The 22,017-nt window shown below is 44.7% G+C and overlaps 2 protein-coding genes across 4 annotated transcripts in view; one reads left to right on the top strand and one right to left on the bottom strand.

Annotated features, from left to right (window-relative positions):
- NRG4 (neuregulin 4) overlaps positions 1 to 10,806 on the bottom strand; it is a 56,236-nt gene extending 45,430 nt beyond the window's left edge. Inside the window, exon 1 of one of the 2 annotated variants that reach the window (XM_075006682.1) lies at positions 10,799 to 10,806. The gene's annotated coding sequence lies outside the window, so the exon portion shown is untranslated. Of the gene's footprint in view, positions 1 to 9,950; positions 10,122 to 10,798 lie in introns of those variants that run through there. The other variant, XM_075006681.1, reaches the window with a different exon arrangement.
- A 59-nt stretch (positions 10,807 to 10,865) lies between these two features.
- Positions 10,866 to 22,017, top strand: part of TMEM266 (transmembrane protein 266) — a 231,057-nt gene continuing 219,905 nt past the window's right edge. For both annotated transcript variants that reach the window (XM_075006775.1, XM_075006774.1), the window contains exon 1: positions 10,866 to 11,075. The gene's annotated coding sequence lies outside the window, so the exon portion shown is untranslated. The remainder of the gene's footprint in view (positions 11,076 to 22,017) is intronic.

The following is a 22,017-nucleotide window of genomic DNA, read 5'->3' as shown; positions in this document are numbered from 1 at the left end:
ATGTTGTTGTGAATGCACAAGTTCCAGAGGCAAATTGCTTCTGTACAGAAAGAACAGGATCACACGCCATCTTGACAATTGATGTAATACATCATGACGATGTTGTCTGTGAATATTCTGACTGTTGTGTTGTGAATGTGACTCCGGATGTGCCTGCAAACATTGAAAACTTCCGAGATCTATCAGATTCATGGGAAGGATGTTTCCTGAGGGGATGATTGGCCCTGAACCTAAACTCCATCCCTATGGGCTCCCCATCCTAAGAGGGAGGCATCTGTGGTTATTTGGGATGAAGGCTGCAGCTGATGGAAAGGAATACCTGATAGAAGATTCCATCGGACCTTCCACTATCGCAAGAAGTCTAGAACGTGGCCTGGTGGTGCTACTACTTTGTAAATATAGTGCTTTGTGGATGTATGAACAGTTGCTATCCAATGTTGTATATACATTGGATATACAACAAAAATGCAGTCTGGCATGTCGGACTACATGAGTCGTAGGTGCCATATGGCTCATCATTTGCAAGCATGTAATTATTTTTACTGTCAGGCTATGCCGAATGATATTGATTAAGGATTGGATAGCCTGAAACTGCTGAATTAGTAAGTAGGCTCTTGCAGTGACAGAGTCAACTGAGTACCAATAAACTCCAGACTCTGAGTAGGCTCACTTACCGATTTCTGGTCATTTATCAGGAGACCAAGAGAACGGAAGGTCTGCCTGGTTGTGTTTATCACATTGAGTGTTTCTGCAGGTGAATGATCCTTCAATAAACAATTGTTGAAGTAAGGCAAGATTATGACGCCTTTTCAACAAAGGTGTGCTGTTAGAATTGACAGGGTATTCCAGAATGCCCTGGGGGCTGCTGAAAGACTGAAGCATAGAACTCAGTACTGGAAATGGTCTTTGCCCAGTGGAAAGTGGAAGAGTCACCTCTGGGCGAGGTGAACAGTAAAGTGAAAACAGGCGTCTTGGAGGTTGAGGGCTGCAAATCAGTTGCCATTGTCTAACACTGGGTTTATGGACGCAAGGGTCACCATCTTGAACCACTGTTTTCGGAGATAGCGCTTTAGGTTTCAAAGATCTAGTATTAGTCTCCACCCACTGTCTTCTTTTAGGTAAGGAAGTATCAAGAATAAAACCCCTTCCCTCTGAACTCACCTGAACCCCCTCCGCAGCTCTGATGGAGAGGAGGTCAGCTTCATTCTTCAATATGTATTTGTGAGGGGGTCCCTGAACAGGGACGGGGTAGGCGGGATGGTTGGAGGGGTGGAGAGGAAGGGTATTATATAGCCTGATGAAATTATCTCTAGAACCCATTGGTCTGATGTAATCATAGACCACTGGTCATAATGTGGTCTTAGACAGTCACGGAAAGTGGGCGTGGAGCATTGGTACTGCATGACAATGACAATGGTATGACAACCCTCGACCAAGGAGTCAAACCTGCTACTTGTTTGACTGGATAGGCTGATTGCATATGTTCTGGTTTCGGTGCCTGTGGGGTGGTTGTTTGGAATATGCCTGGTCAAAGACCCATTGTTGGTACTGTTGTCTGGGGAAGGAGGAATCATATCTTCTCTGATATGAAGCAGATCGTCGATGGTGGCATAGTGAGATATGTGTACACATGTCCAGTGTTCGAAAGGTAATGTGGGAGTCCTTGCTAGAATGCAGGACCTCATACATCTTTTCTGTGGAAAATTTTGATTTGTCAAAGGGTAAGTCCTTGACCTTATTTTGTCGTTCCTTGGGGACTCCTGCTGTCTGCAACCAGAAGGCCCTTTTCATGATGACCACAGTTACTGTAGACCTTGCAGCCATGTCATCAACATCCAAAACTACCTGGACAGCAGTCGTAGAGGTGATGTAGCCCTCCTCAATGATAACTTTTAGCATGGGCTTCTTTGACTCCGGTAAGTGCTTCATCATGGATGTCAGTTTGGTGTAATTATCAAAGTTGTGATTTGACAGATGCGCTGCATAATCAGCGATCCTCAATAGAAGGATGAAGGGTCCTGTGGCACCTTATAGACTAACAGATGCATCTGATGAAGTGAGTCTGTGCTCACGAAAGCTCATGCTCAAAACTTTTCTGTTAGTCTATAAGGTGCCACAGGACCCTTCGTTGCTGTTACAGATCCAGACTAACACGGCTACCCCTCCAATAAAAGGATGGAAGATGAATAAATTTTTTTTCAGATAAATCTAGTCTTTTTTAATCTGTCTGCAACTGTATTTTTGTACTGAGGTGCTTTTGATCTGTGTTGTGCCACTTCAGCAATCAGGGAATTGGGCTGGGGGTAGGTACAAAGAAACCCCATCCCTTGTGAGGGGACAAAATACTTTCTGTCTGGCCTCTTACTAGTAAATGGACCCAAAGCTGGTGTCTGCCATATCTCATCTGCAGCCTCTAGTATTGCCTTGTCTAGGGGAATGGCTATTTTTGAGGTGTAAGCAGGTTTCAGATTTTTAAGGCGGCGCTGGTGTTTTTCTTGCACTTCTGCCACTTCGATCTCCTGACTAGCCACCACCTGTTTGAATAGTTCTTGAAACTGTTTCAGATCATCCGGGGGAAAAATACCCCCCAGGATCACAGCTTCATCAGGCGATGAAGAAGACAAATCTGTAAGGGGAGGTGTCCAGTGAGATCTCCAGTTCCAATATCTGGCCCTCCTGAGGTTCAGAACGTTGGGTTTGAGGAGACATGAGCCGAGGTTCTAAGTAGGGATGGGGGAGGCAGGTGAGTGTCTTGGAGACCAGCAACCACTTGGGGATCATTCACGAGATCTGCTGGGGTACTACTGGTAGGTAAAGTGATAATGAGATCCATGGAAATATCAGTTGTCATAATAGTGATGCTGTCCATCATAAACGAGCATCTGGATGGTAAGTGGTGTGTATAACTTCTCCAGTGATGTGGGGAGTACATAGGTTTGTAAGACATTCTGGAAGATGGTGAAGGAGAGATTGAGATATGTCTCGAATGATGATAAACACATCCAGGTTGATCTAGCACAGGAGAAGGAAGTCTCAAGAATGGTGATGGCATGGAGCTAGACGAATCCCCAGTGTGGGACAGTAGTACTGAGGATGTTGGTGCCAGAAGTGAAGATGAAGGTTCCAGTGGAGAGGTTGGTGGGGGACGTCTGGGGTACAGCTACGGCACCATGCAGATTTTGAAGTGGCTTTTCTTGTTGCCAAAGAGGCACTTCTGGTCGGTGCCGAGGTTTGAGGCACCAACACAGTAGTTGATGCCATGGACCCCCCCATTAGTGCTGATAAGGTTGGTGCTGTCAGCTTAGGAGTCAGTGCCACAACCTTTGTAGTCAATGCCGCAGCCTTTGCAGCCAGTGCTGGGTGCTGCTGGTGCCACTGTCGCTCTCAGTTCCATGGGCAGTTTTGATGTCAGAACCAGGGTTAACGTCTTTTAGTTTTTGGCACACCGGCTACTTTAGACTGAGATGGGGCGGCGCTGACAGTGCCAATATTATCTTTGTTGCTTGTCCTGCTTCTAGATAAGGACAGCAAAGACCAAGTGGGTGACATTCTTATGTTTTTTAGAGGAGCTGAGCCTGGCAAAAAGGCTCTTCACTTCTGAGAGGCTGAGTCCACAGGAGCTTTTGGCGTGGGGGCTGCAGGCTGAAGGGCCTTCTCAAATAAAATCATTCCAAGCTGCATCTCCCTGTCTCTGTGGGCTCTAGCAGCTAATTTAAAACAGTGAGGGCATTTCTGAGGTACATGTCCCTCGCCTAAACATCGAATACAAGACAAATGGCCATCCAAGGCTTGCATAGCCTTGTGGCAGGCGTCACATTTTTGAATCCCAGAGATCCTGGCATTGATGTTATTTTTTTTTTTAAAGTTAACTAACAGCTACTAACAAACTATCAACTAACTAATATTAGAGAAAAAAATTTCAACAGATAATCTTGATGAGAAGTGTTCACTCTGTCTACAGCCAAGGTCAGTTGAGAGGAACTGGTTGGAGCTGGACCGGGCTCATGCACAAAAAGGTGTGAATGTTGTGAGGTGCTGGCTGCGCATGCAGGGTCCAGCTGATCATTGCTATGAAATTCTCTGATCTGCAGCATTGGGATGAGCCCAAGACCTACAGTGAAGCACTCATGGGGGCATCACTCCAAGAAGCAGCAGTGGATTTTTGTCTAGTGCTTGTTCACTAGCATGAGAGTGCTTCTTTCTGTGATTGACATTTGGAAGGAACCCTTGGCTTTGGGCTCTATGATCTCTCTCTAAGTGATATTGTTTGCATTATCCCCTTCATGCTAATTAACAATAATTTCTCCTACCAATTTCCTGTGTACTTGAGCTTAAATTTATGTTTTTAAATTATTAAGCTGCCAACTATTCTATACATCTGTGATTTGCTTCATTCTAAGAGGAATGGAAATTAGAGGACTTCCAAGGGCAGGCAGATTTAAAAAAAATAATTAAATTAACCACAAAACTTAACTTTTTTGTTTTAGTCCAATAAAATCCTGTATGAATCTAGGACAAAGAAAATCTAATGACTGGTGAGAGACTGGAGTAGTAATTTACTCTCTCCAAATCCTTAAACTATTTAAACGAATAGACGTGACCATCTAGGAGAAGACATCCTTGACTGCACACTCATAGCTCTGACTTTCCCAGAGGATTACAATAATCAAGCCAACAGATGAAAAATATTTCCAGTATGGGTGAAAAATCTGATCTTCCTGCTGAGGCAAGAGGCCTGGGGCTGCGTGTCCTTGGACAGACCGAACAGAACTGGAAATGACATATGGTAAAGTCAAGATGGGACAACCAGAATCTATCTGTCCCCTTCTTTCTCAATCTCGGAATTTTGCCAAGACAGGAAAAGGTGAAGAATGGCACACAGTATGTGCATTTTTCCCAATGCAACAAACTTATTTGACTCTAAATTGGGATTATGTATGCCACGCAGTAAAATACTGCAGATTTTGCATATGTGGATGACTTCCTCTGGCTTAAAACCAAAAAAGAAAAATAGCAATAGAATCCTTTAAGACTGTTCAGATCATCTTGTATTCTTTAACTGCTGGCATGTTTTCTCCTGCCAAAATGATGGTTGAAAATACTGCCCTGTTATGGATGTACCAATTACACAAAAGTGATGCATGGCATGCCTTGTTGTCACACCACAGGAGGCTGGGAATTCCATCTGTTCAAATATACTATTGCCACAGAGTGTTGTCTAGTAAAAACTGTCACTGCCTTCCTTCTAATCAGAAAAAGAAAGGCACAAAAGTCAAGTAAAATGACCTTCAACCCCTACATGTTTACTTGTAATACAGTAATCTGGGCAGAGCAACTCCCTTGAAATCTAGTCTTTTGAGACTGCAATTAATCTAAAAAAATGAACCTAAATCACCTGATAGGAACCTAGACACTTTTGTAGTGAGAGACAAGCTAATACCTTCCTCAAATTCTGGGAATCCTTTAGAAATACTAGAACTAACACTGACTTCCACACATTTTATTAGGGTTAAGGCCCCCCTTTATTTATTTACACTCTACAAAAACTTAAATTTAAGAAAGGGAATTGTATTTATTCTTATAACTTGTGGGGGTGTAAAGTATTTTATTCAATTACCAAATTAACTGCTAAGTAACCTGAAAACTCCTTGAAGAAACAGTAGGAGGACTGACCTTTGATATCAGCAAGAGAGCTACTCTTACAAAGATTCATTCAGTCTTGGTTACACAGCTTTTAATCTGGTAATTGAATTTTATAACCAACAGCTCCAGCAATAGTAGTGGTCCTTACCAAGGACTTGTAGCCATCAAGCCTGAAATGTCCTTAGAGTTTGTCTACATTTGCTGGTAGATCCATGCTGCTGCAATTGATGCAGCAGATGCCAATTTAGTGTGTCTAGTGAAGACATGCTGATGGAAGAGTATTTTCTGGTCATCCCAGCTATGAGAGAAACAACTAGGATCCCATGCAACAACTTTCTTGGGAGCAGCAATTGCCAGGTTCTGTTGCCATGTAACCTACTACTCCGAGAAGAGTGGGGAAAGTTGACAGAAGCGTGTCTCCCAACGACTCAGTGTGGTGTAGACACCTAAGCGATATAGACTCCGGTTACACTACTCCAGTTACATGAATAAGGTAATTTAGGTTGCCTTACTCCGGTAGCATAGACATTTTCCAGATGTTGGGATACTGCTGTTCAAAGGGTACAGTACATTATAACTGCTTTAATACTAGTAGTTATTAAAATAAGGACTAGGAAAAAGAGTACTAGCTTTCAAAATCTGTTTTCTTTGAGACTGTCAACATAGTCAATGACCTGGATGGGATTCTGGCTTATAAAGCTTGTTGTATTTCCTGTTCTTTGTTCTTTTTCTTTGAAGAAGCCATTCAGATTTTCACATGGTGACAGTTGCTGAGACCCTGTGCAGGGCATAGCAAATGTGGATTAATTATTGCTGTATCATGGTGGCATTTGGATTCAGTTAGCTGCAATTAACATATGAGGTGTTCTAGAATGCAGGAGTTTTGTGCACAAGAAATCCTGCAAGGACGCCATGTGACAGCAAAGTATGTAAGTATACTTGTTATATAAGTTGACAACAGAGTCAAACCCCAGGAAGATAAGTACGTTTACACTACATACAAAATGTGTACGTTTATTCAAAGCACATTATGAACCTTACCTGCTTACAGAGAGGTGAAGGTCCTCAGAAGTGCTAGATATTACTATTTTATCATCATCATAATCCATTTAATTGAATGATATATTAAGAATACCATAATTTATCATAACATGGCAGTCACAGATCAAATTTGTGACTTTGTAACAAATTTAAGGGAAATCTTCCATTCCTAGCATTTTATTACCAGTCCATTCATATATTCAGAATGCTCAATTGTAGAGTGTCATATGTATCCCTCTTTTTTCATCATAGTTAATACTATCAATAAATAATTGCTTCTAGTTCAGCACAGAGCATCTTGTGTAGTTATATCTTAGCTAACTAAAGGACAAGCTGAAACATCCCCCAACACAAGGTAGCACTCTCCATTTACACCCTAAATGTTTTGGGTGTCTTTTAAATAATGCAAAACTGGGCTGAACTGGGTATTCATCTGATTAATGGATATTTGCAAGACTGCACTGTTTTGTGACACAGCTTTCAATGAAATGAAAGACATATCATTAGCAAGTTTCTAGATTGTGATTCATCACAGCCAGTTTTTTTTTAGTCTGACATGCCTTTCATTAAATGATAGACATGTAAAGTCTTCAGTCGTATTATACATGAGTAATTTCCACTTCTGTCTTTCACATGGTGTCTTGAAATAAGCAAAATTGTCTAACATATTAATACTTTGCTTAATTTATACTAAGATTTCCTTCAAATGTATAAAAATATGTATAGGCATTCCTCCTAAACTTGGTGAATCTATCACATAAATTAAAACCCCACAAAGTACTAGAGAACTGCCTAGAAATATTAAGCATTCCATTTGTCACCAGGGAAAAATTATAGGAGTAAGCATAATGAATTATATTCCCTCAGAGTATCAAAAGCACACATGCTGGACTGAACTCTGAACTAAATTACACTTTTGTAACTTCACTGAGCTCAGAGGGGTTGCAAACATGAAAACAAGAACAGAATTTATACCATTAAGTAAATGCTTGATTTACTATTTTAATCTCTGAGTTAGATGACAGATCTACAAAATCACATGTACAGTATGCAGGGAGTTCCCATTTAACCGTATGTTCAAGAGGGTCATGAAAAAACATGGTTTTCTTCTCCAAGTACAAGAGCCATATTGTGCTCACAGTTTGCCCCACAGAAATTCATTTGATACCTGGATATATAAACAGCTGGTGGGTAATGCAGCTTCAATCACAGATCTAATACATAAGCAAACATTCAATATCTATCAGGCTGAAGATTTTGGTTCTCTCAGCATAGCTACACCTGTGAGAAGAGACTGCTGCAAACCTGTCACGTACATAATGAGGTAGGCAAATACTGGTACCGTAGACCCCTGAGTTATGCAAGTCTAGTGTTCCTGGGCAACCTTGCATAATTCAAATTTTGCGCAAGTTGAAGGAGTCAGGAACCAGGCAGCAACCTGGCTCCCAGCTCCCCTGGGCTTATAGGAGTGGGACCAGTGCCCCAGCACTGGTCAGTTTCCTTGCTCTCAGAGTGGCAGGAAGCTGGGAACCAGGCTGCAGGCTGGCTCCTGGCTCCCCTCATCTTGCAGGAGCCAGGAAGCTGACCAGCACATCACTGGTCAGTTTCCTAGCTCCTGCCAGTGGAGGGGAGCCAAGAGCCAGCCTGCAGCTTGGTTCCCAGCTCCCCACCACTCCTGTTCCTGTCAGGGTAGGCAGCTGCTCATGTCAGGGCAGGCAGCCCAGAATCATGCTGGTCAGTTTCCCTACTCCTCTAAGTGGCAGGGAGCTGGCGTGTGGTAGTCTGGACCCAGGCGCCAGCTCCCCACCACTCAGTCGCATTAACCCAAGACACACGCAAGTCAAATATACGTATCTTGGGATCCTACTTTATTTCATATGGCACTCCCCAATTAGTAAATTAGTTTTAGATGAGATATTGGTATAAATGCAAACTTTGTGCTCATGCATTTAATTTCTTCACTACAATAATCCCAGATTTCACTTTTCTAAAGCCTGATCTCAAACACACTCTTGTTTAAATGTGTGTTTTTAAAACTCAGTTTACCTGTAATGAAATCCCAGTGTGGGATTACTTTTTGTATTCATAACTCAGAGATACAGGTATTCTCCTATCAGAATCCCAATTCTACCCCTCTTTCAAATTTTTGGTAAAATTCAAATTCATCACAGTTCAAGACCATTCTTATTAGAAACTGGTGTATTAACCACCAATATGGTGTTTATTTGACAAAATAAGACTGATAGTGAAAAGTTTGTTGTAAAACTTTAATTTTAAAATGCGGTCACTGGGTCCTTCAATTAGCTAGTTTGTTTTATAAACTACGCATAAACCAAACACAAAATAATAAATTGTCTAAAAACATCTTATAATAGCTAGGCTTATGGGAGGACAATGCTGAAAACTGATGTGTTATTTACCTAAATTATATCTGTTTAAAACAGGCTCAAATCTCTTTTTTTTCCCCTTTATTTTTAACTAATTAATTCTACTTGACTGGCTTTTACCCCAGTAAATGGGTATTCTTTAGATATGTAGTCTCTCTCAGATAGGACTATCTGCTGAATCAAACTAATCTCCAGACTTCTTCAAATAATCTTACAGCTGTTCATTCACCCTGTGATTATGTAATTGTCCAGGTGTTCAGAGAGAAACAGGGAAATCTGTCGTTAAGTTGTGGGGAAACTTCTACTGTAACAGCAAAATTATTCAACTCTTGGTACCATGCTAACAGGACTCAAACATTGCTGAATTGAGGGCTACACTAATAACATTCCAAAAGCCCCAGATCTATACTTATTCTTCACAGAAAAAAGTGGATTATCTCCATCTTTAGTACGAAGATACAGTTATACTACAAGTCCTAACATACAATATTAGCATTCACTTTTAGTCTAACAATGCAGCCGATGAAAATGATGGGGTCCAGCATACCAACATTTGTCTTCATATTCATTCAGCTCATTCTGCAGAAATGGCTCCAAAAGTGCAAAACATGCTACTTACTTGAATGCTGAAAAAACAAAACCCAACATGCAATGCCCCATCTTGGTCCAAGTGCCCAGAAAGGATGACCTCCAGAGCAAGATTGGGGGGTCACAGATTAAGGGACCTTAATGCCATCCAGACCATAATGGGCTTTCTACTAAGATTAAATTGGAATACAGGGAGCTAGGGCCTCTTTATCCCTGGCAACTGGGTGCAGGTTTCCCCTAAATCCAGAATTTCCACAAAGGTCCTTATTTGCCCTTTCAGTGCAAACTTACATCCCTGATCTTGAAATGCAGGACTTGAGAAAGACCCTGATGTGGTAAGGACATTGATGTTTTCCTGTGGCACTGCTTTGGGCAAATTCAGGATGGTGACGCCTCACATCTTCTCCTACATATTAGAGATTTGACAGCCAACAGCACCAGCAAGCCAGGGAGGTGCCTCCATCTTCATGTGGGGAAGACAAAATAAGGCAACTCTGCACCTTTACAAGGCACTAAAAGCCAACCTGCCTGGGAACAACTGCCAGACTCCCTTGCCTGCCTCCACTTCAGAGCAACCTCTGGACACAGGGTCCCATTTTAAGGATAGGCGGCTCTTCGTGAATGACTCATCTCAGCTCCGACTAGGGTAAGGGTTCCTCCTCACTAGACCCACCCCTCCCGCAATGTCCGGCTGGGTGGGAGGTGTCTCTCCTCACTAGCCCCTCCCCTCCCGCGCAGACAAGCGGCGGGGGGCGTGTCTCTCCTCACTAGCCCCTCCCATCCCGCAATGTCAGACGGGGGGGCCTCGCCGCAGTAGCGCCTCTCCTGGCCCACCCGCCATGTCGGCCGGTGGGGTCCTCGCCCCACAATAGTTTCTCCACACACTCTAGGGCTTGGGGGTGGGGGACCTCTCCGCGTTAGCACCTCCCCTCCCCCACCCCAAGGCGAGGAGTGGTCTGTCAGGAGCCACTCTGAGCCCTCCTTGGAGGGTGGCTTCATTCTCCAGAAGCCCGCTCTCCTCGGGGGCCCCTCCCACATTCCATCCTCCCGCGGCGGGACCTTCCCTCCAGGATCCCCCCTCCCGAGACGCGCTCGCTCCCTTCCCTCCTTCCCCCCTACCGTGCTACTACGAGCCTTACGCAGTCCGTCGTCTCCATTGGGCCTGCATGTCCCACGTGACGCTGGGCGTGCGCCCAGAGCCGAAGCGAGCTACAGCCCGTTGTTTCCTAGGCGACCCAGAAGAAAGGGAGCGCGCCGTAGAGCGAACCAGGGGGAGAGGGCACGTGCACGCGCCGCAGCGATTTCGGGTGCGTGCGCGTTGGAACCCCGGTCCCTGGAGAGCGCGCGCCAGCCTGATCTCGGGAACTACTGCTGCTGCTGCAGAGTGGAGCGGGGTATCAGGATCCCGGGCGTCAGGTATGTGTCTCCCCACCCCGCCCGCCAGCACTCCCGCAGGGCACGATTTGCCAACGGGCCCAGTCCCACCCGCAGTGGGAGGCGCTGGGAACCCCCTTCCGTAGTACATCACGTAGCCCTGCAAACTGTCTCCGGCCTCTGCCACAGCAGGGCTTCTCCCCATAGCGGACTCCGTGGGGTCGCACATCAGAGAGCAGGGCATCCCCCGTAGCCGGCTGTGTGGGGTCGCACAGCGAGAGCAGGGTTTCCCCCAAAGCGGACTCCGTGGGGTCGTACAGCAGAAGGCAGGGCTTCCCCCCATAGCGGACTACGTGGGGTCGTATAGCAGAGAGCAGGGCATCCCCCATAGCAGGCTGCATAGGGTCGTACAGCAGAAAGCAGGCATCCTCCAAAGCAGGCTGTGTAGGGTCACACAGCAGAGAGTAGGGCATTCCCCATATGACGTGTATGTATGGCAGGCGGCAGCAGGGCATCTCTCATGTACTGGGTCTGTGCAGGTTCCTATGGAGAGACCAGGGCATCCCACAGATCCCGGACCTGTACATTTGGGATCAGGGCATCCTCCGCATAATTAGGCTGTGTGGGTCTGTGTGGCAGGGAGTGGGGCATCCCCCATATAAATTTGGCAGTTCCCTGTGGCAGTAAGAAGGATGTGCCCCAATAAAGTGGTCTGTGCAGATCTGTAAGGTTGGGAGCAGGGCATCCACCATATACTGAGGCTGTATGGCTTGAAGCATGACCTTCCACATACAATAAATATTTCCTAGAACTGAAAAGGACCTCAGGAGGTCTTCTAGTTCAGTCCCCTGCCCTCTTGACAGGAATAGGCACAATCCCTGACATCTGATTGAGTTTACTACCCTGCAGTTAACAGGCCAAAGCACAAACCATTGAGCTATCCCTCCTCTCTCTGTGGAGCCTTGGGGCATGGCAGGCCCTTATGTTCTATTGCAAGGAATTCCCTTCCTTCCCCATACAGTAGATTCTAGAGTAGAACATGTCACTCTCCCAATACCCTTCATTTAACAGGCTGTACATTTGCTATGTGCTAGAGCAGGGCAGGTCACCCTTCATCTATCCATCCCAACGGAGCAGACAGTGGACACCCAGGGGTATAGTGCATGGCAAAATACTGCCACCCTTACGTATTGGGATTTTGTGGAGTTCCTAGAGCAAGGAGTATTGCAACCTGCCTGTCTTCTCAGTCCCCGAAATAAGTATTTGAAACTCGTATGTTGGAGAGTTACTATAGCAGTTTATGTGTCATTCCATCCTCTCATTTCAGTATAATAGACTATTGGGATTATACTGGGTTCTGGAGGTAAGATGTGGCAGTGTAGCACCCAGCATGCAAACCATGGGTGCACTGTGGATTCCTGTATTAGTATTTGTGGTGGCGCAGTGTCTTCAATACAATAGGCATAGTTTTGATTCCCTATACAAGGGTGTTGTAAGTAGTATATTGTGTGGACATTGCCCTTGGTTCACATCATGTAGTAGATGCTTTTTTCTGCTTGTTATTTCTATTATTAGTTTATTAATAAATAGAAGTAGAGGGAGGAAAATTGACTCAGAAATATTTATACTTAAAAAAAAGATATTAAACAGTAAAAAATTTGTGCTGAAGATACCGTTTGGAAGCTATTATGTATCTAGTCACTTTCTTGGTTTAAGAAAGAAAAACTAAGCAACAAAAGTAAGCTGTGGCTGTCATATGAAGCATGTGGAGGGATGTGTAGCGTTTGGTCTAGTTCTTGGATGCTGGTGAGTTTCCCAGTTCCATGATTTCTAGTAACAGAGGGATAGCTGTGTTAGTCTGTATTCTATCAAAACAAAAATGCAGTCATGTAGCTCTTCAAAGACTAACAAAATAATGTATTAGGTGCTGAGCTTTCGTGGTTCAGACCTGCTTCTTAAGATCGTAGCCATACCAGAACAGACTTGATATATAAAGCACAGAGGTCCAAAAATTGTTATAAAGGTTGACAAATAAGAAGAATAGTTATCAATGTTGGCAAATCAGATAGAAGAGCAGAAAGAGGTGGGTGAGGGGTGGGAAAGTTGAGTGTTAGGTCAAACATCAAAGTATGTGAAAGAGAAGAGGAGAAAGAGGTGGGTGAGGGGTGGGAAAGTTGAGTGTTAGGTCAAACATCAAAGTATGTGAAAGAGAAGAGGAGAAAGAGGTGGGTGAGGGGTGGGAAAGTTAAGTGTTAGGTCAAACATCCAAAGTATGTGAAAGAGTGTTTATGTTAATTTCTGACCTATTATAAGGACTTTCACATACTTTGATGTTTGACCTACCACTCAGCTTTCCCAACCCTCACCCACCTCTTTCTGTCTATCTGATTTGCCAACCTTGATAACTATTTTTCTTATTTGACAACCTTGATAACAATTTTTGGACCTCTGTGCTTTATATATCGAGTCTGTTCTGGTAAGACAATAGATCTGAAGAAGTGGGCCTGTTCCATGAAAGTTCATCACTTAATAAGTTATTTTGTTAAAGTGCTACATGACTGCTTTTTTGTTTTAATTACCTGATTTGTAAGTAGCTGTAAACCAGAAAAAAAAACTCTTCCCATCATTGCTTAGGCTTTGTCTACACTGGCAATTGAGCAACAAAGCTTTTGTTGTTGACAGGTGCTTAAAAACCACCTCTGCCACTCCAAATGACAAAATCTTTGCTGTGGCAAGTAGGAGTGTACAGTGAACAGTGCTTTGTCATCAGGATATAACTAATTAGCAACCCATTAACAGGTACATGACTGAGGGTATGTCTGTCTTACACAGATTTTAGCAAGACCTGTGTTCCGAAAAGCCACGCAACTGTCAACACTTTGTTGCCAGTAAAAAAGTTCCACCCTCTATGAGCAGTGTTCACTTTGTCAGCAGCAGAGCAGGTTCATGGACAAAGCACTGTTGCACTAGGCTTGTGTCTACCCTACTAAGTTTTTTCAAGAAAACTAATGTCAACACACAGAAGTAGCCAAAAAAAAAAGTCACCAAAGCATATTTGTACTTGCCCCCATCTGTCGACAGATTGTTTCTACAGCTTTAGCTCCCTTGTCGAAAGCAAGGGCAGTGCATTGTTGGTATGTGTCCCACAGAGTCTGGCAACGTCATCTGTCATTAAGTGTCATGGAATCATGAAAGAGAGCGCAGGCCATTCTGGGACCGTGCAAAGTTCCTATCAGACACCACTATGTTAAGGAGCTTCTGATGTCCTTTCAGATGTTTTTTCCAACTGCCATTCTCTGCAGTGCAGTCTGGCATCTTCAGTGAGAAAAAACGGACCCCACGCCTCTCTCACATGCTTTGTGACTTGTGATGAGGCCCTCAAATATGGCAGCGAGGATTGTCTTGAAACTACTGACAGGCGGGCTCACTGACATGGGGGGCAAAGGGGGAAGGTGCAAAGGGGCCTGGAGTTCTGGCCATCTCTGATGCTACTTTGGCAGTGTCCAGAGCTCTGGGCCCCTTAGACGCATTACAGCAGCATTGCTGCATATGACTGTAGGGGACCCACCACCTCAGTCCAGGCAGTGCTACGGGCTGACTTCCTTTAGCCCCGCCCATTCTGTCCTTTGCCCCACCCCTTCCAGAGTGCAGTGCCAGACCCCCTCCCACTTTGCCCCAGGGCTGCTGACAGGAAGGAGGAGTGCCTGCCAGTGTGCACAATATGGACAGCAGCAAACTGTTGTTGCCAGTGTTTTTTTTTTTTTTGAGGGGGGAGGGGGCACTTGCCAGTACTGAGTACCGGTATCTTGGCAGTCCCAGCTGCTGGATTGGCTGGTGGGAGGGTGAGGGGGAGTGGAGAGCTGGCTGAGTACCAGTACCTCTTTTTTTCATTTACAAAAACCAAAAAAGACCGGTTGTTGCATTTGGCAGTCACAGAGCATCTGTAAGGGTTAGATTGGTATTGAGGAGTAAAGGGACTTCGAACTAGCCCAGGCACTTCAAAGTACCGGCGGGTTAACCACGGCTACACATGACCTGGCACTTTGAAGTTTGCTTAATGAAGTACTGCATATGCACCACAGCACTTCATTAGTAATCTCCTGACACCCTACTTACCATCCTCCCTTCAAAGTTGAGAGCTAGTGTAGACACAGCCTTAATGTATTTTTTAATTTGGGGTATACATTTAACTTGGGCCTCTATTATGGTGTCATTGAAAAGTTTCCATGGAGTTTGCAGGGATTTTACTTTTGGCACTGTACCTTTTAATTTCTAGAACATAAGAATGTCCATACCGGGTCAGACCAAAGATCCATCCAGCCCAGTATCCTGTCTGCTGACAGTGGCCAACACCACGTGCCCCAGGGGGAGTGGACTGAACAGGCAACGATCAAGTGATCTCTCTTCTGTCATCTGTCTCAAGCTTCTGCCAAACAGAGGCTAGGGACACCATTCCTTACCCATCCTGGCTAATAGCCATTAATGGACCTAACCGGCATGAATTTAACTAGCTCTTTTTTAAACCCTTTTATAGTCCTAGCCTTCACCATCTCTTCTGGCAAGGAGTTCCACAGCTTGACTATGTGTTGTGTGAAGGACTTCCTTTTATTTGTTTTAAACTCGCTGCCCATTAATTTCATTTGGTGTCCTCTAGTTCTAATATTATGGGAAAAAGTAAATAATTTTTCATTGTTCCCTTTCTCCACACCCTCACAATTTTATATACCTCTATCATATCCCCCATTAGTCTCCTCTCTTGTATGACTAAAAGGACTAGTCTCTTTAATCTCTCTTCATATGGGTCCTGTTCCAAACCCCTATTTATTTTAGTTGCCCTTTTTTGAACCTTTTCTAATGCCAAAATATCTTTTTTGAGATGAGGTGACCAGAAATTGTACGCAGCATTCAAGATGTGGGAATACCATGGTTTTATATAAGGGCAATAAGATATTCTCCGTCTTATTCTCTATCCCTTTTTCAATGAATCCTAACATCCTGTTTGCTTTTCTGACTGCTGCTGCATGCAGTGTGGACGTTTTCAGAGAACTATCCATGATGACTGCAAGACCTCTTTCCTCATGAGTTGTAGCTAAATTAGCCCCCATCATGCTGTATGTGTAGTTGGGGTTATTTTTTCCAATGTGCAATACTTTGCATTTATCCACATTACATTTAATTTGCCATTTTGATGCCCAAGCACTCATTTTTGTGAGATCCTTTGAGGTTCTTCACAGTCTGCTTTGATCTTAACTATCTTGAGCGGTTTAGTGTTGTCTGCAAACTTTGCCACCTCATAGTTTACCCCTTTCTCCAGATCATTTATGAATAAGTTGAATAGGATTGGTCCTAGGATTGACCCTTGGGGAACACCACTAGTTACCCCTCTCCATTCTGGAAATTTTCTATTTATTCCTACTTTCTGTTTCCTGCCTTTTAACCAGTTCTCAATCCATGAAGGGATCTTCCCTCTTATCCCATGACAACTTAATTTACATAAGGGCCTTTGATGAGGGACCATGTCAAAGGCTTTCTGGAAATCCTTATGCACTATATCTACTGGAGCCCTCTTATCCACATGTTTGTTGACCCCTTCAAAGAACTAACTTTCTCACTGTTGTGTAGTTCTATTTCTGAAATTATATGCCACACTGTTGGGCTGCTGAGGTGTTCTCCCAACCACAGGGGTGTTAAATTTTATTATATTATGGTCAGGATTTCCAAGCAGTCCAGTTATATTTACCTTTTGGACCAGATCATGAGCTCCACTTAGTACTAAATCAAGAAACTTTCCTCTTCCCTTGTGGGTTCCAGAACCAATTGCTCCAAGAAGCAGTCATTTAAGGTGTCAAGAAATTTTATCTCTGCATCCTGTCCTGAGGTGACGTGTACCCAGTCAATATGAGCATAGTTGAAATCCACCATTATTATTGAGCTTTTTTATTTTGATAGCCTCCCTAATCTCCCTTAGCATTTTATAGTCACTATCGCTCCACTGGTCAGGTGGTTGGCAATATATCCTACTGCTATATTCTTCTTATCAGACCGCGGTCCTTTTGATATAGTTTGTACCCTTTGTGACTGTGTCCAATTGGTTGTCCTCATTCCACTAAGTTTGTATTACCTTGAGCTTGTGAACTGTTGTGAGACAGTGTACTTTGTGCAGAAAAGGAATGGTATTTTCCTCCCTCTTTTACAAAAGGTTCAGAACAGGAAACTAGGGCATGCTGCTTTGGACACACTCTACCAATTCCTGGGATGGTGGAGGGGGTTTTAGGGCATGACAAAGGTGGCTGGGCCATGCTCACAATGCTTGCGTGTGAGCACAGAGAATAATCTATTGCTCAGTTGAAGTGGCTTGTGTCAAGGTGGGTGAGGTAATATCTTTTATTGAACCAACTTCTGTCAGTGAGAAAGACAAGTTTACAGAGTTACTCTTCAGATCTGAGAAATGTACTCAGAGTGTGACAATTAAATACATGGTGGAACAGATTATTTATCTTAAGCAGTTAACACCTATTTCAAGGGACCGTTAAAAATGAAGTGGCCCATTAACACCTCTCTAGTCATAGGGGCTAAAAATAAAACTGGTGAAGAAGAAGGTGTGGTTAAGAGTTATTAGTTGTTATAATAATCCATAAATCCAGATGTGGCACTCTGAATACATTTCCACAATAGAAGAGTTTTGTGTAAGCTTTGAAGCTTATCTCTCTGACTAACAGAAGATGGTCCAGTAAAGATACTACTTCACCTACTTTGTCTCTCTAATATTCTGGGACCAATACATTAAACATTCCCATAAGCACAATGTCTTTGCAAACGTGTGAGCTACCACCACTCTTATTACCCCACACGGATGCATGTTTCTTCTCTGATTGTCTCGCTAAGGTATGTTGTAGATAAAACAAAGCAGCAGAAATGTAGCACTTTAAAGACTAACAAAATGATTTATTTGGTGATGAGCTTTCGTGGGACAGACCCACTTCTTCAGATCAATGTCATTTCCAATACAGACTGACATATATAAGTACAGAGGACCAAAAACAAAAAAAAATTGCAATAAAAACTGACAAATCAAATAGGATAGAAGGAAGGGGTGAGAGGAGGGGGAATGTTAATTGTCCTATCTGAAATAATTACGAGCATCTAGTTTACTACATGAAAGTGTTCTGTGAAATTCCAGCTTTATCATTTTTAAAATCCCTTGTTCTTCGGTCAACCAATGAGCAAAGTGGTTACAGGGTGCAGCAGAAGCTGCACAAGAGATAATGGGCAGGTTTCTTTACAGTCTCTGTCCCTGCAGACCCAGTTACTCAAGCTGTATGCTGTGCTTGGAGTTGGCTTGATCAGAATGTTAATAAAGTTTAAAGCATAATTTAGTCATAGGAACCAAATCAGCCCTCAGTTACACCCATGTGGTCCCACCAAAATCATCAGAGTCCATGTGTTTAAGCAGAGGCAGAATCTGATATGTATATTTGAGGAGCATATGGAGGTGCTTCAATTTCTAAAGAATTATTGATGAAACATCTACTTATTCCTTGGTTCATTCAAAACTGTAATGTTTTCACTATACAAATGTCTGTCTCTGTTCCATTTCCATTTTCTCTCTTCCATCATCCTGTGCTACTGTAATCATTTAGACTTTGAGCTTTTCAGGGCTTATACCATGTTTTTGCTTATTTTATAAAATGCCATGTGCACCTGTAGCACTATATCTACTATATATTTTAGAGTGCATCTGTCTGCCTGTCAGTTGATGTTTGTTCAAGAGCTTCTCTTAAACCATAAGAGCTATGACCACACAATGGAGTTGGCAGCTTCCTCTTACTTCAACTTAAACCAAGGTCAGGGTTTGCTTGTGCCTGGAAAGTGGGTAATGCCTGAAATCCCAGGATTTCCCAGAACATGGAGAAGGAGGGGCACTGACAGGAGGGACAACATGCTTCAGACTCACCACTAGGGGCAGCAAATGTGCCATACTGCAAAGTGACCACTGGGGGAAGCCACAGCAGGAAAACAGAGGCGTCCTGGAGACAGGGCTCCCCACCTTGCCAAGAGAGTTAAGTGCCCTGCTACCTCTACCATCAGCCCCGCCCCAGTGCTCAGCGACAGCACCATGCAGGGGGAGCCCCTCTGCTCTCTCCCCCCATAATTCCCATACAATTAGACTCATCCTGCGATGTTGCAACCACGAACCCAGGCTCAGCCTTCCCCTTCACCCCAAGCTAGGCTGCCCCAGTCGCTCTCCTCAGAGGCAGGGAAAACAGCCGCAGCACTGACACCCCCCCCCACACACTGCCACTGTGTTGGTGCTGTGACTCTTTTCCGTGACCTTGACCCCCAGTACCCATGCTGCTGCTGAGCTGGGACCGGGGAAGAAAGTGGGGCCATGGCCCCAGTTCCAGCCCCAGCCTCTCTTTGCTCCTGGTGGGCCAGGGCTAAAGAAGAAAGGTTCAATTCTGGTTTCGTGCCCACGGCCCCTCATTGGTGCTGTGCCGGAGGCAGGGAAAAGAGCCATGGCCCCAGCTCCAGCCCTCCCCCTGCTCTGCAGGGGACAAGGGCAAAAGCCGTGGCCCCAGCCCCCTGCTACCACTGTGCTGGGGCCAGGAAAAAAGAGATGCGTCTTCAGCCCTAGCTCCAACTTCTCTTCGTGACACTACCACTGGGCTAGGGAAAAAAAGCTCTGGCTCCTGCTCTGGGCCCCCAAGCCCCCCACCCCCACTGCTGCTGTGCCAGGGCCAGGAAAAAAGAGCCCTGACACTGCCCCCCCCCAGTTCACGCTGGGGCAGAGGAAGAGGCCCGCAAAGCAAGGAGCCCGACCCATGCCTATCCTGGAGTGTGGGAAGGTGCCTCCCCCAAGGAGCAGACGCTGGTCCAGCCTTGCCCCTGGAGACGCCGGGGCCAGGAACTGCAGCCCAGACCCCTGTGAAGGAGATGCCAGGGCTGGGCAGTGCAGCCCTGCTCCCACAGGGACCAATTCCATCTTTGCTGCTGTAGCTGCCTCCTGTAAGCCCCTGAGACCTCCCAGCCCCTGCCATAAGCCCCCTGCTCTGTGCCCTCCCTGCCCTGACTTCCCCATGCACTGAACACTGCTTCTAAGCCTTCCCCACAACTCCTTAGCCCTCAGTCCCCGATCACCACCCTCACTCTACCACACCCCCCAACACCCAAACCCCTGCTGTGACAGCTACACCTCCACCCCTGACCCAACCCCCGGCTCACACTAACACAGTGCTCTGAGTCCCCACCACTCTGCCCTGCCTCCAGCACCCCTCACTCCCTGTCCTGAGCCCATCTTGCCCAAACCCCTGTCTTCACTTCTCCACCCGCACCTCCATCCTCATCCCTACCACACAAGCACTCTGCCCTTACTCCGCATGTTATGCCCTCACTGCAGCACCCTCTGCCCCTTGCTCTGGTCCTGCCAGCTCTCCCAGCCTCCTGCTTTGTCTCCTATGCCACTCACCCCCTACTGTCAGCCCTTCCACACTCCAACACTCACCCACACCCTCGATTTATTTTAGCAAAAGACAGAGGCTGCAAATATTGTCTACCAGAGTCAGGGCTCTATGTAATGTTTGAATCACTCTTTTATTAATGCAGAATTCTTTTTTCCTTCATTGTCCAAATTACAATCACTTGCAGAAACCATATATATTTTCCTTTTATTTTCCAAACCCTGGGGACAGGGGGAACCCAGTAACCTTACTCCCTCTAAATACTCAAGCAACGCCAGGCCAATTTGCTAGTACAAATATCTGTTTAAAGTCAAATATATGTTTGGTTGTGAAGTCAAGCACCCAAAAGTTAGGAAATGCCAGACTGCAGCTACACTAGTGAGTTTTGCAGACAAAACCCCAGTTTTCTTGATAAAACTGATGGAATGTTCACATACAAAATGTTGTTGACAGTCTGTTGACAAACGTCAGCACTTCTGCCGACGGCCTTCTGCCCCGCCAGATGAGGAAAAGCGCCTTTTGTCAACAGGTTCTGTCAACAAAAAAAGCTGTGTGGATGTTCTGGGGGGCCTTCTTTCAACAGACAGGGCGTCCAGTCTGCTGTGCTTCTGGGTGCCTGTTTTGTCAAGACAGCAGAAGGGCAGTCCAGCCACCCTCTCAACAGACTGGAGCGCTCTTCCGAGTCGGTTTTGTGCGTGGCCGCAGTCTGTTGACCAACGTGTTGTCAGGAAATCTCTTCCAACAGTGACTTCTGTCGACAGCTCGCTGTAGTGTAACTGTAGCCAAAGTGTGTCTGTGCAAACTTAATTCATCACCTTGAGTATGTCTTTACAGCAGCCTTATTTCAAAATAACGCCACTACATACAAAATGCATTTTAAATAGCACTTAGCTCTTTAAAACTACAGTGTCTACCCGTATATAGCCTGTTTTGAAATAGAGCAATTGGATGCACTGCGGTTTATTTCGAAATAGGCTCTATTCCATTTCTTAACAGGACCTATTTCAAAATAGGTGTTACTCCTCATGCAGGCTATGGCTACACTGCAGTCCACTTTCAGAAACAGAATGCAAATGAGTGAGATTGGAAATGCAGTTAAGGCACATATTTACATATCTTTCTCCTCATTTGCATATTTTGGCATGATCTCTCTTCCAGAAGAGCCCATTCTGGAAGCAAAACCAGCCACGTAGACAGGGTTCCTTCAAAAACAAACCCCGTTTTCAAAAGAACCCTTCTCTGGAAACAAAATTGGAAGATGGGTTCTTTTGAAAACGGGTTTTGTTTTCAAAGGAATCCTGTCTATATGGCTGTTTTTGCTTTCGGAAAAGGGTCTTCTGGAAGTGAGACCACAAGAGAGTATGCAGATGAGGCAGGAGATATGTAAATCTGCATTCCTGATCTTATTTGTTTGCATTCTATTTCCAAAAGCAGATTGCAGTATAGATGTAGCCATGGTGAGGTTTACCTATTTTGAAATAAGACAACCACTATTTCAAAATTATTTTGAAATAGTGATTGCGTTG

This window comes from Carettochelys insculpta, chromosome 12 (assembly GCF_033958435.1).
Source record: "Carettochelys insculpta isolate YL-2023 chromosome 12, ASM3395843v1, whole genome shotgun sequence".
Classification (NCBI taxonomy): Eukaryota; Metazoa; Chordata; order Testudines; family Carettochelyidae; genus Carettochelys; species Carettochelys insculpta.
The sequence above is the reverse complement of the archived record's forward strand: the minus strand, read 5'-3'. Positions and strand labels throughout refer to the sequence as shown.